General features: G+C 41.2%; 1 protein-coding gene across 2 annotated transcripts in view; it reads left to right on the forward strand.

The window, feature by feature from the left end:
• LOC143350408 (uncharacterized) overlaps window positions 1–13,098 on the forward strand; it is an 89,824-nt gene that overhangs the window by 52,573 nt on the left and 24,153 nt on the right. The gene's annotated exons all lie outside the window — the stretch shown is intronic.

Consider the following 13,098-nt stretch of genomic DNA (forward strand, 5'->3'; position numbering starts at 1 on the left):
CTTAATTGAAATTTAAAAAAAATTTAAGCATTTACAGCGACGATGTTAACCCGTGCAGGGCGATCTAATAGAAAAAATATGCGACTCGTCTATATGGAAATGTGGTCCAAAGCGAGTACAGACGACGTGGAGTAATTGCAGAGAGGTCTGACTATAACGTCTGACCTAACACTAATACTACTCGCACGAAAGGTCTTTTTTTCCTTCGTACAATTGCGTGCAAGACCCGCGAAACGATCGCACGTGTCGACGCACGTGAGCCAGCCGCATAGGTATAGTAACGTGGCTTCGTTTAAACTGGGAATCGTCCGTGACCCCGGTCGGTGCAGGATCTGCACGAGCTCGGGTGCAAGTGCAGGGTCAAGCGCAGCAGGCAGCTCGCCAAGCGTTCGCTCGTCCATCGAATTCTTTGTTGTTCGCGCGGAACGACAATTGCTCGACGGTGCGTGATCGGGTTTCGACGGAAACGTTGGTCAAACTCGATTTTCCAACGAAATATCCGACGACGGTGCTCCTGGGACCCACGAAAAACAACCGAAAGCTACCTGCCAATTTTCAGGAAACTCTGCTCGCGTACAAAGCATCCGGAAAATATTACACACGTGTCTTCATCCTGTTACAGTCATTTTTAACAATTCCAGTTCCTTTTTTCAGTTTGTCTACAAGTACAAAACGACACAAATTAAGTTTTCGATTACTCTGCATATATCTAGATTCTGTACATCTGTTCTGATTAATTAACTAATATTTTTTCGAGTTTCCTGGAGCCTGTAAAAGCGTATCAAGGTCCACCATGGACCAAACCCTTACAAACGAACTAAAAATTTGTGAAAATTTTATTTCTTCTTCGTTTCGTATCACAATTTTGTAGGATCAGTCCCATCGCTATCGCTGGATGGCTTAAAGTGATTTATCATTCCCGTTCGGTGGCACGCCAAGAATTTGTATTCCTTTCCGCGTTCACGTCCAGAACCCGGAAGTCCGCGATCGAGACACACGGACGAGTTGGCGCGCGAAATACGTGAGCACGATGAAAGAGAAGTTTCGATCCCCTTGCTCGCCTCTTGTCATACGCGAGCTGCTTTTCTATCGGGTGACGTCGAAACCGGCTTCAAGTTTGAGAAGCACGTTTCTCTGTCTGCGCGGTATTGATCCGAGACAGCTTCGTTCTCCGGGAAAACTTCCACGAACGGTTAGAAAATTCCTTTCCGGGCTTTTCGCGCGAACGATACCGCGAACGGTTCAGGGGATCCAACGAAGCACAATTAAACCGATCCGGTGCGCGGGTTAATCGACTTTAAGAGCCAACCAGTACCTTCCAGGCGATCGAGTCTTCGCGGGGGTGGAAGTTACGATACATTTTACGATATTAACCCCTTCGTGCCCGCCGCGTTCGAACGATTTACATCGAGGAAGCTTACCAAAATCGAGACACGTTTGCTGTTGTTTACAATTTTTGTGAATATTCAAAGCCCAATCTTTGATCTATAATTACAAATTACTCGTAAACTACCCTATCTATAAAATATGACGTAATTTGTTGCAATTAATTTTTCTGTAGCTGAACAGTAACATACATTAATTTCAATATTTTTAAATGAAACACCCTGAAGATCAAAGAAGAGTGCTTAACACTCTTATGCAACAGTATACTTAAACATTTTGTGTAATAAAAATTTCCCGGATTTTTGTGGATAGCTCGAAAATGGAAACCCATTAAGCACACGGCGTCCTATCGAGGGGGTGAGGGGTCGCAAGGGATAATTAATGCACATTGGTACGAGGTACACTTCGCTACTCTCGCGCGTACGAATCGATAATCGAAGCAAACGGGGCGATAGTGACCGCGGCCTTCTGGGAAATTTGAAAAACACCAACGAAGGAAGCTTCCTCGCGACGGGTTCAAGGACGCCGACGCAGACGCCGGGCGTCACTCTGTCTCCACAAGGAGCGTCGTCTACGAGCTTCCTCCTCGGTTACGAGTGGCGATGCACTGGAACTGCGAGCTGTTTGGCCCCAACCTCGACGTTAGAATCGAACGAACATCACGCGAGGGGTCGTTTCGAAAATTAGATCCCGTCGAAGTTTAATTATCGCGGTTGATCGACTCCTGGGTTAATTGCAAAATTTCAAAGAATTTTCCTGGTTTCGTCGCGGTGGGGGGTGGCACCGGGACGACCTTGAGGGGCAAATTGATTTTGTGTCGACTCGCGAGACCGCGTCTAAGGGACACGCGCAATTTCCGTGAACGTCACACCCGTGATCGGTCGCGTGTGGTAGGTGGAAGCAATATAGTAAATTCCTTGGGACATACTTAAGTGGAATAAAAGTGGTAAACACCGTCGACACTGGGAGACGCAAACAGAGAAACCACAACCTTGTACGTTTGATCCTTCCTTCTCTGTTATCTCTTCGTAAAATTTATTAACTTGTCCATACTGATAATTACGATTCTAAAAAATGCCTAGATTTGCCTGATTATTTTTCATGATTGTATTACATATATTTATTGAAGCTTTCAGGATGAAATAGCACTGCAGAAGTACACGATGGTAAATTTTACGGTGCAGTGGAGATAACAATGGCTGGAATCGATGGCCCAAGCGGTTGATTTTGACCGTAATGCTAAGGACTGTAAGCAAATAATATTTTACGACTGTCGTGTTCGGTTTAATTAAATGGAAGGAGAGGCTCTTCCAGTCTGGTACTCGTCGACAAACGAAACGATGTTTGCGATGATTCCGCGATGACGGCGATTTAACGGACGATTATTACGGTCGCTATTTATTTTCACGCCCCGGCGAGCTTTGTTCGGAATAGCCGGCTGGTTTCGCGCTCATAATTGCGGACCCGAACACACGGATACGGATCGAACGCGATCCCGTTTCAACAATGTTATTTAATCTTCGGGATAAATGAACACGAACCGACGGTCGATTAATTGTCCCCTTGATTTTCAGACGCGATAATTTTGGACCGATGTTACTGAAAACCCGCTGCTAAAAAACGAATGGTCGCGATGTTTGACCGTCCGTATTTATGAAACGCGTTTAACCGTTGAAAAGTTCCGACGATGTCGTTTTGCGCCAGATCATTGTACGGAGGAACTCGTGTTATTGACTGTATTCCATCCTTTATTGAAATTTTATAACGTCACGGTGCACCGGAGAGAAGAGAAGCCTCGCGGATGCAGTAACGGTTCACTGGGAAACAAATTTCTATTTTTGCCCCTTCACTTTCATTTTCCATTTCTGTGAAAGTATCGCGCGTGGACCGCTGATGATGGCGAAACAACTGTGCAGGGACATCGTCCACGGATCGACGGGTATCGCTGGAAACAGCAAAACGTAACGACGCTGCTGCAACGAAAGATAAGAGCTCGAAATGAAAAGGACCGCGGGTATCGTTTTCATCGTACGAAATCCTTTTGCAAACGTACGTACGCCTGAACAAGTTTAATAAGATCCTCCCGGAGGGCGTGGATTATCGCTTGGACCTGTAATCTACCTCGACGGATACTTTTTGGGAGAAATAAGCCCGTGGGAAGATGAGGCTCGAATTCGGGGACTCTCAAGAGGTCAAGAGTTCGGGAAATCTTGTTTAACCTTCTGTCTCCCAAATCTTTTACTTTTCGGATTAAATTACCTCGATATCGATATCTCGGGAGAAAATGCTCTTCTCGCGCGGTTATTTTTAATTGGGGCCACTCGATGGTTAACTTTCTTCATTGTCAAGTTCGTTCCAACTTTAATTAGAATTTAGGTCACTGGGCTACCTTTCTTCGCTGTCGAGTATGCACGAATTCTCTAAAATGGGAATCTCTTAATTTGTTTTTAAATAACAGTTAAAAATCCTAACTCGATACGATCACTCTTCTTCCGATCAAACGATTACACAGTTTTTACGCGACTATCCCGTTTCGTTTAGCGATTAAAGTTTTTATTTTTATTTCCAATTAAAAATTTTTCTCCAGAAATGAATTTTGCCTGCGTCTGTCGAGCAGTCTAGGCAACATGTGAGTACTGGCGACGCGAGAGATCGATGTTTCGCGCTTTGATCGGGTTCAACGATCGCTACAGGGTCCCTGGGCGTCCTCAAGGTAACAAGAATGCGGGCGACGCTCGTCGATTCGCAGGTGCGACATTGCGTACGCTCAAACGACGCCCATGAAGCACCGAAAACCTTGTCGTGGAAAATATATTACGTGTATTCCCGTCCGTGCCCGCACCATGTAAATTTACGAACGTAAATTTTCCTTCTCCGATTCGGTTTCCAGCCAAAGAACATTTCAGATCCAACGTTTTCGTTTCGTGTCGCGAAATGTCTGGATGTTTCTAGAGAAAACAGTGGAATAATTGGCTCCACGAAAATTAACAGTCATTATTACATTTTCCCTGCACAATTTTCGACGACCACCTAAACCGACTTGAAACGATCTTGGATTAAAAACGGCTCGATTCGAGTTGGATTTTACGAATTGTATTTTTTAGATGATAGTGTCATTATCACCATCGATCGTTTTCGCGGAGGCCAAGGTTTGCGTGATCAATTTTCAACCAAGTCGCGAACGATTGTTTGCGATCCGTATTTATTATTCATAGAACGTTCGCGAAGGAATTGTTGCGTATCGTAGGTGTTCCCTGGCGCCGTGACGCTGATGACGTAGGCGTGTCAGCGTCGAATCTGCCCACAATGCTATTCAACAACCCGCAACCTTAATAGAGCGTGGCAAACAAACAGTATACTGACACCGTATGTGGATTGGTACCATGAATGGGAATTTTTCATTGACCAAATTGCGTTCGCCGCTGTAGCTATCACCCTATTATAGTATTAGGTCATCCCCTTATCTTACTTTAAACAAACACGTTCAAACATAAATAAAACTGCAACAGCAGGTGTCCACAGTCAACTTGATCGCCGCAGATTTGGTGACCCGATATATTATCGTCAAAATTAACTCAAAGACCTCGTAAAGAATTCTATTTTTTCCGACCGAAGGACAAAGTGACAAGAAAATTGTCAGCACCGAAAGTGGATGGAAAGATTCCAAGAATTTCAGCGAAAAGAAATTTCATGGATCGAATACTTCCAGCACTCTTGTTCCAGAATCCTTTTACCATAATCAAGGAGACATTATACCAGCCTATGCACTCCAAAGGTCCCCCGGTTCTGTACTTTTATAAATTGTCCGTCGTTTTTGCTCGTCGTCGAGCATGCCTTGACTTAGAATTCCCTTTCAGCCGTCAGGGAGCCTAAACGTCACACAGAAATTTCATTACGACGGTTCGCTGGAGTCCCTTTAGAGAGCAAAGCAGCAAACTCGCGAACGAACTGGTCCATCAAACGAGCAACTCGAAGTTTTAGTTACGTGTTACATGTTCGACTCGAAGGGAAATGAAACTTGACCACGCGAGAAGCGGCTCCTTAATTATTAACTGTTCAATTTTTCTCGCCGCTGCGCGAAAACCTGACGAACGAAATTGAATTCTCGGCTGGAACAACCCTTACTACCCACGAGTCTCCTCCTACGAGATGCAGGGGGCGAGTCCCTAAAGTCGAATGCGAAATTCAGGCCTTGTTAAAAATATAAACGCAGCGAGTTATTCAGACGCGTTGAATTTATCATGGCGATACGCCCTGGATTCGCTGGGGCTCTTTATTTTTCTGGAATCTCTTCGTTATACAGGGTGTTCGACCACCCCTGGGATAAATTTTAATGGGAGATTCTAGAGGCCAAAATAAGACGAAAATGAAGAATATCAATTTGTCGATTGAGGCTTCGTTAAAAAGTTATTAAAAAATTAAATTAAAAAATTCCAAATCATTCACGAAAAAATTATTTTCTGTTGCAGGGGTCGATTACAATCATTTTTGGTCATTACACATATCCTCGAAATCCTACGCATTTTCGAGAAAAAAATTCTTTACCGAAAATATAATGTCTGACCATAGCGTTGATATGTTTCACTGAATTTTCATGCGAATCTTTAAAACGTCATAACTTCTGAACGGATTGGACGATTTTAATGTTTAAAAAAGCAAACGACGCGTATTTTAATGTAGAATATGTAGAAATTCTAAAAATATTCGAAAAGTTGTTCCTTGACCCCGTAAAATGAGAAAAACCCCATAAAAGTGGTCCAATTTTCAAACATCCATAACTCTTACAATAATGAATATATTTCAATGAAACTTTTTTCTGAAGTAGAGTTCATAGGTACCTATAAAAAAGTATTAGACAACTTTTCTGTACAGCGTCAACCAAAATTACTAAAAATCAAAAACGAATGTTTAAGAAAAATCGACAGGGGATAGGTGCCTAAATTTTACGGCGAAATTGAAAAGTTTCAAATCACTCTGGAAAAATTATTTTCGATTGCAGGGGTCAATTACAATCATTTTTTATCAATGGTCATATCTCCGAAATCCTACGTATTTGCGAGAAAAAAATTCAAGAAGGTGGACAAAGTCGTCGAAATTAAAAAATTTCAAATCTTATTGGAAAAATTATGTTTGGTTGCAGAGGTCAATTACAATCATTTTTGGTGAATACACATACCCCCGAATTCCTACGCACTTTCGAGAAAAAAATTCTTTACCGAAAATATACTATGTGGCCGGAAATGTTTCTATAACTTTTTAACGAAGCCTCAATTAACAAATTAAAATTTTTCACAGAGGTGGCCGAACACCCTGTATTTACAATAATCGTCGAGCATTTCTCTACCCCAAAATATACTATTAAAAAATAAAAACCAAGCCGTCATAGTGTTATCAAAATTGTTGCTAGTTTGCACAACGAAGCTTCTCTCGTTTAATTTTTTAAAATTGTTAATGTCTCGTGATCTTATCAGAGTATAAATCACACGAAACAGATTTCGTCAAGGAAAATGCTACTAATTCATGAAGGAATTCCATCGAGAACGCGACCGTCTCCGATTTGGATCTTAATTAATCCGCGGTTCTCTCATCGATCTATCCTAAATTCCACGACGCATTCTTGTTCCCCTTGATCTACAATGTCCATCGCGGAGTTTCGAATTTGCCACATGTCTCCATGCCCGCGATATCTCTCCGAAGAGATTAATTCGACGGTCTCTGCATATTTCCCAAGCATGTATCAAATAGCGCGCGCATAGCTTTTAGTGTGATCGACCCTCGCCTAATTATTCCGATTCGATATCGCTTGGCCCCTCCAGGACAATTTTTCTCCATTCTCCTTTCGCGGTTATCGATATCGAATTCAATTAACTATTCTGCGCCATCAAACCACGTGGCGCGGTTTGAAAAAGGATTTTATGAACGTTGGAAAAATCGGGTTTTTTATCGAATTCTCTGAAAGTATTATCCGTGAAAAATGTAGCCAATTTGTAAAGTGTTAGAATCTTTAATAATTAAAAATTCCTCGACTTAAATGTGGGAAAGTTAAATATTATTTAAAGTACATGTATCTCTTTTAAATTGATATATTACTACTTCGTTCACGAAATAAAAATAATAAGGATGATAGGGCGAGGATCGTCGAACAATTGACAACGTTAAATTCACATTAACCCTCGAATGTTTCTGTGAATTTTTAACGACGGAACTTTGTATCGAGCATCGATTAAGTCCACAATTTTGCTTAAAGGTTACTCGAAGAAAGGTGAGAAGGTGTCGAGGTAAACTTCACGTGGAACATTTTGTCGTCTATTTTGAACCTAGACTGTCGATCTTCCGTGAAAACCTATCGTTTAAAGCGACCACCACGAAGCCATATAGTCAATAACACGTCAAATATTAAGTGGGATTAGTCTAGCCACCTGTTGTTTACAATAATCGGTATAAGAGTATATAATATTACATATTAAGTAGAATTATTATGATTATCGTAGATAGGTTTTCACAGAAGACTGACAGGCTGGGTTCAAATTAAGTGACAAAATACTTCTCGCGAAGGTTGCTTCGACACCCTCTCACCTTTCTTCGAATAACCTTTAAGCAAAATTGATGGCTGGAATCTATGTCCAATATAAAGCTCCCTCATCCCTTAAAAACCACTGGAAACGCCCATTCATGGAACCAACATTTAGTATTTTCTCTAAAAAAATTGTTACATCGATGGCTACGTTAAAATACACACTTCTTAAAACTTGTACCTTTCGATGTAACTCTGAATACAAAATCTGAAATCTTTAAATTGTCATAATTTTCAGATAAAATAGTATTACAGCCATCACTATTGGAATATTGCAACTCGATTCTGTTAATAATCGTGCCCTCCTGCGACGCTCCGAATAATCCCGATAAATCGAATCCATGCTCGAAACGTTGATCGTAAATTACCGGGCTATTCATTTGCACCTAGCTCCGCTAATCCTCTCGTACCGATTAATACGTCAAACAGTCGTTACAGTCGAGCGAAACAATTGTTTCGATCGGGCGATAAGGTCAAAGTTTACCAGCGATCGGGCGCGCGAACAAACGCGCCGGTTCGACAAACCGCAGAAACGGAAACGGCCAAGTTCGAATGGAGTCATAAACGAGAGAATTACCCGTAGGGGAAAAAAGATACGAAACAACCGCGTGTCTGGGAGTGCATTCCGCGAATTTTACAAGAACAAGAGGGCTCTATTAAGCACGTTAAACGCTCGACGTTGCGGGTGATGAACGAGCAGCGCGAGATTGCAAGGTCGTGGAATAAATCAGTCGAGCAATTCGATATTTCCGGTTCTTATCGCGCCAGGGACTTTTTGCCATCTACGTCTACAAACGAACCTCCGCGAGTAATTAGTCGGACGCCAGGGAGCTTAAATTTATTGTTTCGCGATCAAGTCCGCCGGAAATTCTCCAAAATAGCTAGAGAATCAGCGTCGAGAGGTATTGTTGCTTTAAAACAATGGCTCTTAACCCTATTTAAACGTTTACGCCACTTTCCAGGCGAAAGAATTAGAATTCTGTTGGTAAATCGTGTGTAGAAAATGCTCAAACTGGTGTATTTTTATTAAGAAGATAATTTTGTGTACTGTGACTGGTGAATTCAGATGTTTGTTATTTTAGGTAATTATTCACAGTATCAATTTGAATGATTTTTAAATATTTTTAGTAGATGTAAATTGAGGCTAAGGTACAAAATTTGCTGGGTTTCCGGGTTCAATAACCTCCCTCGTTAACTGTCGACCTTAAGAATACGCTTGTCGTCTCTTTGGAGGAGCATCGATCCCCACTTTCCTCGATATAGTTGGTTTCCAGGGTGGAAAGTCCTTAGGGACGATGTCTTCGCGCGTTTTCCTTGCATAAACATCTGCAAACTACTTGAGGGGAACGGCGAAAGACTGTCATGTCTGCCATTGTTCCGCCCACGCCACTTTGGCGCCTGTTAAAATGCTGTCATCATAATCTAAATCAATTTTTAGCGCAGAATAGAACCCTAGAATTCTTCTAAAGTGTATTTAATCTGTATTATAACACTCATTCGGTTCAAATAACTGATAATTATTTCAAGAGTACTTGCAATTTAATACGATCGAGATAAGATTAAAACGATTTTTATTTAAGTTACCCTACTAATTCAAGTACACCATTTAATCAGCAATTATGTTTAAATAGAAGATTCGAACATTATCGTTATCTCATGCAATAAATATTTTTCTATTCGCAAATACTATTAAATATTTGTCGAATATCTGTGTTTCTTCTAATTTCTGATTTTTGGCGTTTGCTGGAACAACGTGGAGAGATTGTCTTTTAAATAAAAAGGCACCTTTCCGTATCATAAATGGCGAAACGTTCCTGGCGACTCGACTCGATGGCCGTTTAAATTTAAGGGCGCGTTCGAGGATTGATCGATAAACATCTCATCTCATCCCGTCGTAAAGTCCGAACGGAGCTTAAAATTTATACGAACTTGATCCGAATCTCGATGGGAACATGGAGGAAAGTTTTCACCTTCTGCAGTTTGCTCGTGGATCTCGTTAATCATTCGAATAACTCCTGGAACTATACGAAATTGATAAACTCATACATCTAGCTACTCTTCGACGTAAGAATATATCCCACATAAAGTAAATCACTCGTGTAATTTAAAAAAAAATATTTGCATTTAATTTCCATAGGATTTATCTCATTTTTTCTATTCAAATAAGTGAAATTTTATTAATTAATCTTCCTAGACTCTTTCTTTAACATCCCATGCAGGTGCATTAATAACCATATAATGAATTAGGGTCGAAGACGCGTCGAAAATCGCTGAACTTTCGCATAATCGATAACGTCAATGCGTCGTTAATGAATAACCGACAAGCTGTCTGCTTTGTTCGGTCATTTTCGTATTTCATTTTTCACCGACCGGATGCAAAAAAAGGAACATTTCCTTCCACGTGTTCCTTTATCTCGTTTCCGTTTAATTTTCCTTCTTGCGAACCGAGACGTGCCACTGGTTACTTTAAGTCGAACGAAACGCGTCTCGACGCTCGCACTCGAAACGTAACGATTCAAAAAACACGTTTTAAATTCAAAGGGGAGGCGAACTCGCGGCTAAACGCTCGTTTTCATCGAGCAGTTTCGCGCGACGATTTTTAATAAAGCTCAAACCCTGACCCTCGCCTCTAGGGGTCACAGGGAAACGCGAACAAAGGCGTTGCACGCGGATTCTTCGAATAAACTACTCTTGATTAATTGTAATAAAAATTGTTTCGAGTTTTGGGGGTTGATTTATAAAAATTCTGTTTATTCTACGAGTCATGGAGGCTTCACGAAGAGAAATGAATCTCGATTTGTCGATGTTTGGCTTTGTATAGGGTAAGAAGTTTGGTGGAAGAATCCGCGAAGAAATCTTTTTGTTTACTGTTCGACCCATACGCGAGAGAAAGATGAAACACGTTATGAATAAGTGAATTCATAAGCAGGGTAAGCAAGCGTTGAGCAACATTCCGCGTCAATTTCGCTGCGTGCACATGGCACATGCAGCACAACGCAACGTATGCAAATGTATGCATTCTCTGCGTCGTGTACACGGTCGAGGGCATAGTTTGCGATACACAGGAGATGCCCAGCGTTACTTGAGAGAATACACCACTAACCAACGGAATATTAGATCCCACACGAGAACAAACAGTTGCAAAGATAGGGGAAGAACGAGTTCGTTTCTCGATGTCGAAGATTTCACTGCAACCCCTAAATTTTCCATATAAACTATATATTCTCTCATTACAATATTCATTACATCATTAAAGATTATTTCCTAAAGGAAGCTCTATACCCAGGTGGTTAAACGATTAAACCAACATTAGATACCTGTTGCTCGTTTGCACAAACACGATCCAACATAGCGAGTATTTAGACCTCTTATGCGAGCACACTTACTAATTCTGGGCAAATTCTAGTAAAATTCGAGGCAGAGGTTTTTAAATATATTTTATAAAAAACGTTTCTGCAGACAATTGATACTAAGAGAAGAAGAAGGTTTGCAAAAAGGAAACTGTGGAGGAACTACTCCCGGAAATAGGAAATTTCCTTTAAAGGATGGCTCTTCAGAGGCAAGCGTGAGAGTATATACTCCCTCGTACGCCAAACATATGCTTGTAATCATCTTTCGAGGCTAACGTCAATCTTGTACCACATCAGAGGACTCCTGCGCAAATCCCCCAAGTTTGCTTGGAAACTTTTGAACTCGATTCGGAACTGGCGAGGTCTCGTCGCGAAATAGTTTGGGTCTTACCCGTCAGTCACGTTTGCCTAACCTACTTTCATATTATTTTTTCCCCCCCTCTCGAAACTTACGCAAGCCTACGACAGCTCGAAAGACACATGAACGACAACCGTGAGTAAACGCGATATAAATCTGTTCCGTGTGTCGATTTTTCACGTACAGGAGAACCGACTTATGAATATATGTATATTCATCCAGGGGATTGCGAGGTGGCCTGTCCTTGGATGCGAGATTTTGCTCCGAGTGGCATTAATAACACCCCTTTCGTTCGCCCTTCAGCAGAGCCCGAACCACACGGCAAAAACTGGCGCGTTCCTCGCGAATTTTACGCCTTTCGTGACAGCTACGCGTAACTGCTGGGCTCCCGTTCATTATTAATACGATTTACGTGCGACGAATTGGGACAAAGGAGAGAGAGAAGCTCGTTTTTTTGCGCCGTCCGCGACGAGAAGACAGATTCGAACATCTTTCTTTCGAATACTCCAAAAAATAATGCTGTTTCTTCCTTTGCCACGCATTAAATCTGGATCTGCTATAAGTGAAATTAAAAAATTATTAAAAGTACAGAAAATTGTGATCTAAGCACAAACGAATGTATTTGAAGTGTCTGAAAGTTGAAAGGAGATATTTAGGCGGTCACTGAATAATATAAACTGCAAATTAATCATTACAGAGACACATATTATGGGATTTAATTAACGTCATAACGAAACGAGAATTCGCGTCATCGAGATTTAATAATTTATAACGCATCCTCTTTCGAACGCGATTCCATTCCTGGATTTCAATATCCGTGACACGTGGTCTCGCAGTTCCGTTTCCCGCTGTTCTTTACGATGCTGTAAATACAATACCGAAGACTATTATCGGCTATGCGGCGTACCGAATTTTCAATCGCGAGCGATATTGATTATGTAAATTCCTTTCTTCGTTTCAAATAGATTGACTCTGTTTGAACGGTCGCGACGTCGCATTCCCGCACGTACTATCGAAATTTCCTTGCCCCGTTGGCGCGTGCTAACACCGGAAGTTCAATTCAAATAGTTACCTCCATCGACTCTTGGCGATTATATTTTCACATCCTGAACCAGTCGTAAAAATAACTTGCAGAACAATTATTTACGGAAAAAATGCTGACTAGTAATTACGCAAACATCCTGTATACAAATTTAAGTTCATTTACAATTAAATATACAATTTATGGTCCAGTTTTATCGCACATCCGGTCGTAGAATCGATAGAGATTGCTGAAACTTCTTTGACTATATAGTATCAAAGTAAATTTCAAATTAAACATAGAAGACAGCATAAATTGTAGTAGATAGTTTATTCATTGGATAGAGGATGAAATGCCCTTTAAAATGAGCGTTTGTGCGAGTCGATAGCTTTATTAGTTCCGGAGATAT

This window comes from Colletes latitarsis, chromosome 14 (genome assembly GCF_051014445.1).
Source record: "Colletes latitarsis isolate SP2378_abdomen chromosome 14, iyColLati1, whole genome shotgun sequence".
NCBI classification, from domain to species: domain Eukaryota; kingdom Metazoa; phylum Arthropoda; class Insecta; order Hymenoptera; family Colletidae; genus Colletes; species Colletes latitarsis.